The sequence below is a fragment of the Fukomys damarensis genome, unplaced genomic scaffold (assembly GCF_012274545.1).
Source record: "Fukomys damarensis isolate Sample0158 unplaced genomic scaffold, DMR_v1.0_HiC HiC_scaffold_9, whole genome shotgun sequence".
NCBI lineage: Eukaryota > Metazoa > Chordata > Mammalia > Rodentia > Bathyergidae > Fukomys > Fukomys damarensis.
This window is the reverse complement of record NW_022900921.1, coordinates 37748645-37759982: the sequence shown is the minus strand read 5'-3', so window position 1 is coordinate 37759982 and position 11338 is coordinate 37748645. Positions and strand designations below refer to the sequence as shown.

Here is an 11338-nt window from a genome sequence, read left to right as displayed (position 1 = left end):
ATCGCAGCAGTGCTCTTTGCTGTTTTATTACCCATCCCTGAGAGTAAAGATTCTACCATTTTAAATTTTTTAATAAAGAAAATAAATTTTACGGTTAAGAATGTAAAGCATGTTTACGGAAATGTTTTCAAAATATAAAGCCCTATTTCACTTTAGTTAAAAAAAAAGAAAAAAGATCAAGACTCTGCAAAGACCTCCACTCATAAAAACTTTTAAGTATTTGTAGGTCAATCGATGTGTTTTTGTTTTTGTTTTTGTTTTTGGTACCAGGGATCGAACTCGGGTCCTTGAGTTTCCAAGGTAGGCCACCAATCAATCGATGTTCAATACTCTTTTTACTGGGTAACTTCCATTTTTTATACCATTCATACATTGCTCACTTCCTCATGATTTTTGTTATTGGAAGCATTTAATAGGTGAGAGAGGAAAAGTACAATGTAAAACTTAGAGGAACTCTGAAGAAAGATGTATTTTTCTCCATGGTAAGAGTTTTACTGGAAATGATCTGAATGCCACCCAAGAAAGGCATAAATATCTGTGAAAGCACAAATACATATAGTAAACATCTTTCTTGCTGTCTTTGGTTTAGCCTTCTTGGCCAAAATCTTCTGTAAACTTCTTTAATTTCAACAAGTCGTGTTCGTCGACTGCGGGTTTTGGTTAGTGACCACAACATATCCGACATGAAAACAACTGGCTCCAAAAATTTATCTCCAGGGACATACGTCCACATGATTTCAATGCCACCAGAGTCACCCAGACAGCAGGGTGTCAACAGATCATCTACGATGTTGGGTCAGCTCGGGAAGGTCCACGAACCTTTTTAAAATGAGTAGCTGGCTGTTCTTTTCTAACAGGCTTCATAAGTGCATCATGGACAATGATACTGATATCTGCCCCTGAATTAGAATCAGTTTTCTTCCCAAGTTCTCAGAAGTCTGCTTCCATAAGACTGTTCTGAGTGGTTCCTAAGTGCGATTTAAACATTGCTGCTCCGTGGGCTTCAGACAAAGGAATGTAGTAGATTCGTTTCTCGAATCTCCACCTAATGGCAGAATCCAGAACCCAGGGAATGTTTGTAGCTCCCAGAACCAAAATTCCATCATTGTCCACACCAACCCCTTGCATTTGCACAGGAAACTCTTTTAATTCTATGTGCAGCTTCACTTTCATTTTCACTTCTTGAACCACAGAGAGAGAGTCAATTTCATCCATGAAGATAATGGAAGGCTTCTCCCTGGCAAGCTGAAATAAATTCTTAATCAATTTTTCACTTTCACCTGGCCACTTAGAAACAAGGTCAGAGGGACATAATGAAAAAAATGTTGAGTTGTTTGCTTCTGTTGCTGCAGCTTTGGCTAAACAGGATTTTCCTGTTCCCGGGTGGCCCAAAAAATAGGATTCCTCTCCAAGGTGTTCTCTTGCCTGTAATAAGATGGGGAAATTTAATGGGCAAAATCATAGCCTCTTTAAGTGCTTCTTTGGCTCCTTCAAGACCAGCAACATCACTCCAGTTCTCGTTTGGCCTCTCAATAACGATGGCATGTTGAAGTTGATTCTATCATTTCTTTTTCTAGAATCATCAGATTCTCCTTCCCCATCACTGTCACTCCCTTTTTTCATCAGCTGGACTTGGCTGCCCCTCTTTCTCTGGCTTCTGTGGGGCTTTCTCTCTTTTCTTCAGATACTCCTTTAGTTTTTCTGCTCTATCAAGATATTCTATACACTTTGCCCTGTTTGCTGGCTTTCTACATGCCAAAAATTAAAACAAGACCTTATCTTTGGCATGTAGAAAGCCAGTTTTTCCAGCACACTTATTAAAGAGGCTATCTTTCCTCCAGTGAACATGTTTGGCCCCTTTGTCAAAGATAAGGTAGCAAGCCAGGCATCGTGGCACATGCCTGTCAACCCAGCACTCAGGAGGCTGAGGCAGGAGGATCACTGTGAGTTCGAGGCCAGCCTGGGCTACACAGTGAGTTCCAGGTCAGTCTCAACTACATAGGGAGACCCTGTCTCAAAAAACAAAAACAAAAAATAAATAAATAAATAAAAATAAAGAAAGATAGGGTAGCAGTAGCTGAGTGTGCTTTGGGCCATTTTTGCATCTTCTGTCTATTCCACTGATCCTCAGATCTCTTTTATTTTGTTTTTTGCTACTACCATGTTGTTTTTAATCACATTAGCTCTGTAATATAATTTCAAGTCAGAGATTGTGATGCCCCCTGCCTTGTCTTTGTTGCCCAGAATTGTTTTGTGATTCTAGGTTTCTTCTGTTTCCAAATGAATTTTAGGAATTCTTCTCTAGTTCTGTGAGGTATGCTAATTGTATTTTGATTGGGATTGCATTAAACCTGTACAACAATTTTGTTTTGGTTTTTTTTTTGGTTTGGTTTGGTTTGGTTTGGTTTTTTTGGTACCGAGGATTGAACTCGGGTCCTTATGCTTGCAAGGCAGGCCACCAAACCAGTAAGCTAAATCCCCAGCCCTGTACACCAATTTTGGAAGTATGGCCATTTTCACAATGTTCATCTTCCTGCCCCACAGCAGGGAATATCTTTCCATTTTCTGATATCCTCTTGAATCTCCTTTTTCAGAATAGTATAATTTCCTATGTATGACTTTTATTTCTTCATTAGAATGATTCCTAAGTATTTCTCTTTTTTATGCTATTGTGCAATATGTTATTTCCCTAATTTCTTTTTCAGTGAGTTTGTTATTTTTGTACAAGAATGCTATTGATTTTTTAATTGGGTTATTAAATCTAGAAGGTTTTTGGTGAATTTTGGGGTTCTATGTAAAGAATCATGTCATCTGCAAATAAAAATAATGTAACTTATTTTCCTATCTTTATTGTTTTATTTCTTTCTCTTATGTAATTGCTCCGGCTAATGTTTCCAGAACTATGTTGAACAGTAGTGGTGATAGTGGACATCATTGTTGTGTTCCTGATTTTAGTGTGAAAGCTTTCAGTTTTTATCCAGTTAGTATTTTATTAGCTGCTAGTTTGTCATAAATTGCTTTTATCAGACTGAGGTAAAGACCATCTATTCCAATTTTCTGTACGGTTTTTATCATAAATGGGTGTTGGTCTTTGTCAAATTTTTTTCTGCATCAATTGTGTTGATCATATAATTTTTGGTTTTGGCTCTATTAATACAGTGTGTTACATTTATTGATTTGCTTATGTTGAACCATCCCTGCATCTATGGGATGAATCTTTCTTGGTCATGGTATATAATCTTCTTGATAATTTGTTGCATTCCGTTTTCCAGAATCCTATTGAGGATATTTGCATCTACATTCATTAGGGAGATTTGTCTATAATTTCTATTTTGTTTTGTTTTTTAGTTGGGTCTCTCTCTGGACTTGGTATCAGGGCAATACTTGCTTCCAGGACTGATTTGGGGAGTACTGCTTCCCTTTCTATTTCATTGAAAAGTCTAAAGAGAATTAGCAGTATATCCTCACAAAATTTCTTGTAGAATTCAGCAGTGAATCCATCAGGACCTTTCTTTGTCAATAAATTTTTAATTACACTCTCAATGTCATTGGCTAATATTTTATTGTTTAGAATATTTATATCTTCTTGGTTTGGCTTTGGTAATTCATATGTATCTAGGAATCTGTCCATTTCTTCTGTGATTTCCATCTTATTAGAGTACAGGTTCTTAAAGTAGGTATTGATGATCCACTGGATTTCCACTGCATCTGTTGTAATGTCTCCCTTTTCATTGCTAATTACATAAAATTGAGTTCTCTCCTTTTTTTAAGGTTGACTACAAATTTATCAGTTTTATTTAATCTTTTGAAAACCCAACTCTTCGATTCATTGATTCTTTCTCTTGTTTTCTTAGTCTCAATTGAATTAATTTCTGCTCTGATCTTTATAATCTCCTCTCTCATGTGAGCTTTGGAGTTGACTTTTCTTCTTTTTTCCAAAAGATCGAGGTTCAATATTGGGTTGTTTATTTGAACTTGCTCTGTTTTCCTGATATGAGAGTTCACTGTTTTAAATTTTCCTCTTTGGACTATTTTTGTTGAGACCCATGAGTTGCAGTATGTTGTGTTGGCATTGTCATTTAATTATAGATACTGTTTAATATCTTGTTTAATCTCACCTGTGACCCATTGGTTGTTCAGGAGGGTATTATTTTCCATGTGTTTATGGAGTGTTTGCAGATTCTTTTGCCATTGATTCCATTTTCATTGGACTAACATGCATGGAATAATTTCAACTCCTTTCCATTTGATTAAGTATATTCTATGGGCTAGTATGTGGTCTCTTTGGAGAACATCCCATGTGTACCTGAGAAGAAAGTGTATTTTAATGTTTTCAGATGGAACACTCTGAAGACATCTACTAAGTCAACTTGTTGAAAAATTTCATTCAGTTCTCATATTTCTTCATTGATTTTTTTTCTACTTGATCTATTTGCAACAATGGGGTATTAAAGTCCCCCATTATAATTGTGTTAGTGCTAATTAGATTTTTCATGTGTTTCAATGTTTATTTTATATCGTTGGATACATCAGTATTTGGTGCATATATATTTATGATTGTTATCTCTTCTCAGAATTTTCCTTTAACAAATATGTAGTTACCTTCTCTGTCTCTTTTGATCAGTCTTCATATTGTCTGCAAATAGAATAGCTCAACCTTGCTTTTTTCTGGGTTCCTGTTACATGGAAAACTGTTTCCATCCTTTGACTTTCAACCTATGAATTTCTTTTTGAGATCAATGTGTTTCTTGTATGTAGCATATTGCTGAATTTTGTCTCGATATATTCTGCAAGTCTGTTTCTTTTTATTGGTGAATTGAGACCATTTATATTAATGATTATAACTGATAGGTATTGGTCTATCCCTGTAATTTTTGGGGGGGGTACCTGGGATTGATCTTGGGCCCTTGCACTTGGAAGGCAGGTAGCGGCACCACTGAGCTAAATCCCCAGCCCTCCTCTTTTTTAATCGTCTGATCTAGATTTATTAATCATGTCTTGGATTATTCTCTGTTGTTACCTGGGAAATTATTTCTGAATTCATTTTTTTTTCCAGATCCTCTTTTATTGCCAGTTCAAAGAGACTAGGTGGTTAAATATCACATTGTTCCATCTCATTGCCCTTTGAGGTTGCCTTAGGTGATCTGGAAGTCTGATTTTGAGACTTGTTTATGTGTCTTCTCATTTCAACAGATGCAGCCTGCTGTGCCTTTGTTGAGGTGACTTTTTGCTCACCTAATGGTCTTCCATTCTCAGCAAGCCAATGAGAAACCTTTTCTCTGCTGTTCGCCACTAAGCCAATTCCTGGGTTCAGAATGGTGGCCTTCTGGATCCCTGTGCTGGGCTTTTGTCCAGGCTGGGCTCTGGCTGGGGCCTGTGCATACTTGAGATGGTATCTGACCATGCCTCTGGCTGGGGCCTGCTCCCCTACATAGCTGTTGTCAGGGAGGGCCTTTGGCGGGGAGCTGTGCACCCAAGTTGCTGGTTTCTGAGCAGGGTTCTAACTGGGGTCTGCATGCACTTACTGATGTTATTGGGGTGAGCTCTGCCTGCTGTTTGTGGGCCTGCGTAGCTCTTTTCAGAGAAGATCCCTGACTGGCTCCTGCACACACCTGGGAAGCTCTGGTCCCCTGAACTTCTTGCTGAGTTCCTTTATTTTTTAATCCATTTCTACTCTATATTGCTTGAGTATGTCCTTCATTTTGATTGCCATTTTTTTAACCTGGAGGTTTATTTTCTCTATAGCATCTCTTATTTATTTACTTTTGCAGCTAACATTTCAGAAAATTTAGTTAGGTTGCTTCCAATTTCTTCTATCTTTTTGTCCCCTGTACTTGTCCTGGGTGGGCTGGACATCTGAGGCTGCATTTTGCTTCTATGTTTTTTCATTTTCTATTTTTAAATTTTCTTTTCTGAGTTGTTGCTTGTTGTTTTCTTATGGTAGATAGCTTTATCACTATTATGGAGGCTTCTCTAGGAAATGTCTGTTCCTCAGAAACATCTTCTAAGTGTAGGTGGTTCTTGGTCTTTGTGTTTATCCCAAGATCCTATCTTCCCAATCTATTGAGGATGACACATTGCTGTGTATTTAGCTCAGCACCCAGTTCTTTGGAACTGAACTATGGAGGTGGTTGTGACCCAGAGAACTGTACCTTTGCTATAGACTGGAGAGCAACTAATGACACAGATATGACATTCTGGCTAAAGTAGTACAATTAGCAGTATCAATTGCATCTAGCACATTCTAGCAACTGATATACTGGTGTCCCTATTAGTATGGTACATTTAACCATATGATCAAACTCTACCATTGTATAACAAGATCCAACATAAATCAGGAGTTTGTGTGCAGTGAGTTTCCCTTTAGTAGAGTGATTTTTTTTTTCCTGTGGGAGGGAAATTTAAGAAGAATAGGGGACTATACTGACAGACAAGTGAAGAGAAATATAGTAAAAGCAAGGATGGAAGGAAAAGGATGAACACCCAAGCTTTGGGATATTGGAGAGGACAGGAGAAAAAGCATGAAGGAGGAAGCAAAGGAATATTGAAGCAAAACAGAAAGACAAGAGACCCTTTTCACTCACATGAAAATTTCAAAAAATCAAGAGAGACAGTTGAGGGAAAGAGAAAGAAGATGGACAGAGCATGTATAAATGTAAAAAACCTAAACAATAATGGTAACAGAAATAGAGAAAAAGAAAGTGGAAAAAACCAATCAGACCAAAGCAAGGAAATAAATCAAGCAACCAAGGAAAAAGAAAGATAATAATATTAAATTCTGGTGTCCACAGTTCTACGGTAGTGTCTGAGACAGAACCTGTAAATGTGCTGTGCAGCCCCATCAGATCTGTAGTAAGATCATTATTGCATAAGAAACTATTTCTGACTTCTGGGAGTGAGAGCTAGGGCCCTTCCCCAGTCTGCAATCTTCCAGACATCACTTTCCCAAGTCTTCCTTCTGTGATTCTATCCACACAGCTCTCTCAGCTGCTGTGGTGCCTTCTGCTAAAGCCAGCCTGAGGCTATTCTCATTTCTGTGTACTGTTGACCCCACCCAGGTTTTGACTGGGCTTCTCTGTTCCACATCTTTGATTATTTTCATCTTCTGGTTAAAGGGAGGTGGGAGTGGGTTCTGTTGTTCCACCATCGGCTAGGGCCATTTGCTCATGCCTACATAGTCTCAGTGCACCAAGGGAGAGTCCCCTTCTGCCACTGGTTAAAGCCATTTGCCCACCTGAGCAGAGGGTTCACTTCCAGCCATTTGTAGCCAGGGCCAGTTTTAGTGCCTGGTGTTTCTTAGAGCAAAGTCCGAGTTAACCCAGTTTCTACTTCTCAACATAAATTCCCTGTCTACTAACCAACTGCCAGCAGTCCACCATAGCTAAATAATTCTTCCCTTCCTTCTCAGGGCAGTAAAGTGATCCTGGAAAGAAGCAATCCTATTCAGGTATCAGAGTTCAAGTGCAGACCTCTGCCCAAAACAGCCACCCCACACATGGGCCGCTGATCATTCCAGCTTCACTTACCAACTTTTTTTTTTCCTCCAGAGGGGGCATTCAAGGGAATATTGTCTACCACTTTTACCACACCTCCAGCTGTACAAGACTTTCCTGATCCAGGTCTGATCTCTGTTTCTTAGTAAGCAGCAGTGTTGTTTTTACTACTTCCTGCTGGGGCAGTTGCACCTCCGATCTGCTAGGTCTAGTTCTTCAGTCTGCATCTGTAATCTATTTCTTCTACAGAAATGGATCCTATTTTCTTCTCCTCCTCTGTCAGTTCCCTCGATGTTCTCTTGTGCCCTGTACACCCTTTTATTTGTACTTCAGGCTGTTGATTTCCAGGATCCAGGAACCTTGCCCTGGAAAGGCTATGCCACTGGCACAAACTGCACCACCATTTTCTTCTCCTGTATGTATAAGATTATGTCATCTGAAAACAGTGACAATTTGACTTATTTTCCAATTTGATTGTCCTTTATTTCTTCTTCTGCCAAATTATTATGGCTGGTGCTTCTAGTGCTATGTTGAGTAAAAGTGGTTAAAAGGCACGTTTGTCTTTTTCCAAACCTTAGAAAGCTTTTAAATTTTCCCCATTCTGTATAACATAGGGTGTTGCCTTATTGTGCATACATTATTATATTGAGGTATCTTCTTTACATAATTGGTTCAGCATTTTTAGCACGTTGTTGAGTTTATTGAATGCCTTTTCCACGTCTTTTTTGTCCTTCATTCTGTTAATGTATGGCTTTTGACCTTCATTCTGTTAATGTGGCATATTATGTTTCTTGATTGGCATATATATTTGATTCTTCCATCTTGAAGAAGATGGATCATGGTAAAAAAATACTTAATCATGGTTTAAAAATCCATTTAATACACATTTAATTCATTTTGTGTGTACTTTGTTGAGGATTTTTGCATCTATGATCATCAAGGATATTAGCCTCTCTTTTGCTTTGTGGTTGTTGTTGTTGTTGTTGTTGTTGTTGTGTCTTTATCTGGTTTTGGTATCAGGTTAGTGTTGCCGCTGATAAATGTGTGTGGAGTGAATGTAAAAAAGCACAAATAAGCAATATGAAGCACAAAAATTATAAACATTTAGGATTTTAAAGTACAGAATACTTGGAAAAATTCAAAACTAATTTTTAAATAATTCCGCATGAAAAGTTTTTTCAAGAAACATTGTAAAACAATAAATCAAAATTACAATTATTTCCAAAAAAAAAAAACAGCTCAGAGGTTTTTAAAGGAATTTTTATCAAAAACTTCAAGAGTTAAAGACACCTATTTTAGAGAAACTCTTTCAGAATAAAGAGAAAAGAAACAACAACAGGGCATAGGAGAAATCTAATCATGATTTTTAAGAAAGAGAAAGTGAGGAATAATAATACAAGGGATCTTGGCCAGGGATTTGGCTTAGTGGTTCTGCCACCTGCCTCACAAGCACAAGCGCCCAAGTTTGATCCCCAGTATTGAAAATAATAATAATAATAATAATAAATAATATAAGGGAGGAAAATTATACTCTGACTTTATTTCTGAATAGTCAGTTGTACAAGTCATAAATCTCTTAATAGCAAAGTGAATTCAACAGTTTATTAAAAGAAAATAAGTTGTATCAAAGAATTAAGGGTGTTTCATTAATCAAACACTAGGATACATTTCACTAAAATAACAGAAAAGAATGAGATCATCTGAATAAATGTATAAAAACACATAATATTCAGAACTCATTCATATCTTTTGAAAAGTTATATTCTTTTTATAATCAATATTGTACCAGGGGTCCTAGAATGTTCAAAATGAGAACAAAATACAGCAGTAAAGAAATAGAAGAAAATCTCAAGATATTTTGTTTATATTTAATATGATTAAACATTGAAAATGCAAGACACTACAACATAATTCTTTTACCCAAAAATTCAGCAAGTTTGCTAGATATTAAATAAAAACATTAAATATGGGTCAATAATAAACAATTTTAAACTGTAATAGAAAAAATCATTTACAAAAGGTACAAAAAGAAAAGATAACTTGAGCTAAAACAAATAAAAATTGGATACATCATTATTACAGAACAAAGAAAGAAGAAATGACAACATACTATTTCTCAACTTGGTGATAAAGTTTTGCATATACACAGCAGAAACAGATTCAGATTCAGCCTTTTTATATTTAGAGGAAATTTGGGTACAATCAAAATTGCATCGGAAAGAAAAGTGAAAGTTTGACAGATCAGTAGAATTAAGTGTGAATGCAGAAAAAAGTGAACTATAGATATGTGTATAAAAGCAAAAAGCCTTTAAAACACGTTTTGAATAAAAATTGCAAAGTAGCACATGAACTAGAATACTTTTGTGACCTTTTAAAATATTTACAGCATTTTTGTAGATATATATATGTAATAACAGCATAAAACATATATCAGAGTACAAAATACTTCAAATTCAGGATACATGAGGCAATGGAACAGGGGACTATGATTTTATTTGTAATTATTTTTACTTTAAAGCTATCAAGCAAAAGTAGCAAAATAGTAAACTTTAAAAAGCCATATCGTGGTAGTTCCATAGTCATTTGATTCATTACCATGCATTTTCCATATGTTTAAAACATTTCACAGTAAAATTATATTCAAACAACAAAGTCTAGGAATGGCCTCTGTGTGGATGGCTAGGAATGTAACACCTAGAAGATAACAGTAGTGACAGAGGGATGTTTTTTAAATTACCAGTCCTACAATGGAGACAGAACTGATTCACATTTCTCCACCTTTCCCTGTGGAGAGGCCTTCCCTCATGTCTAAATTTTTTAACTATTTTTAATAAAATTAGGTAATAAGATAAAAGTATCTTTACCTGAGCATTTCAATTAAATGTTCTGATAATCTGGGAAATTTTGTCTGTATAGTAGTGGGGAAAAAAAGTAGATGGCATTACAAGTGTACAATAGAATGACTCAGTAAGTTAGGAATCAGAAAATATCTGAAAAAAAAAATTAGACAGCTTTACCCTGCAAGGATTCAGGCACACCTTCAACCCCACAAACACTAGGCCAGCAGTGGCCAATCCATGGCACATGTGCCACAGCCAGCTGTTAGCACTGAAAGCTCTGAAAGGTTTGCCGTCACTGCCTGAGGCACTGATGTTGTCACTTAACACTGTCATAACCAAGGGGAAGCATGGAGAGAGGAGAGCAGAAGCCACAGGGACCAGTGGGCTCCTCCATGGTGACCATGTGAACAGAGGACTCTCAGACATACTTGTTCCCTAAACTCCAGACAGTCACACTTGGCTCCGCCTCTGAGGTCACCTGTGTGTATGGCCTTCTCTCTGCAAGACATCCCTATGTTTATTTACTGTCATAGTTCATTGACATGGATTTCATAGAAGGCAGCTCAGTTACGTCCTCTAACTGCAACCCTATCAACAGTTTAAAGATGAGCTAATCACAGCTTCAAACTGCTCTGAGGTTAACATGCTCTGAGAAGCGATTCAGATTTCTGTTCAAAATCAGTTCTGCCAGTGGCACCACAGGGAGGATATGGTGTGATTAATGTGTGCACTTGTCTTGGTCAGAAAATCATGCAACATAAACCTTAGGCTTCTCAATGCAGTTTTCATGAGAACATGCACATCAGGGACTCCTTCCTTCAATACTCTGAATCCCACTCTGGTTCTCCTATCACTTCCTCCTTGCTTCACAGTGAAGTCCCCATCCTCACAGGAGCAGCAGTGATAATATTCATTTTTATAGCCCATATCCCATCAACCTATGTGGAGTAAATACTCAGTGCTTGCATAGCTAAATCTTGGAAGCAGCCTATATGTCCATCCTCA

The 11338-nt window shown here is 37.2% G+C and overlaps 1 pseudogene; it reads right to left on the bottom strand.

Moving 5' to 3' along the window:
* Positions 1–423: 423 nt before the first annotated feature.
* LOC104868928 lies at positions 424–7147 on the bottom strand (annotated as a pseudogene).
* Positions 7148–11338: the final 4191 nt, after the last annotated feature.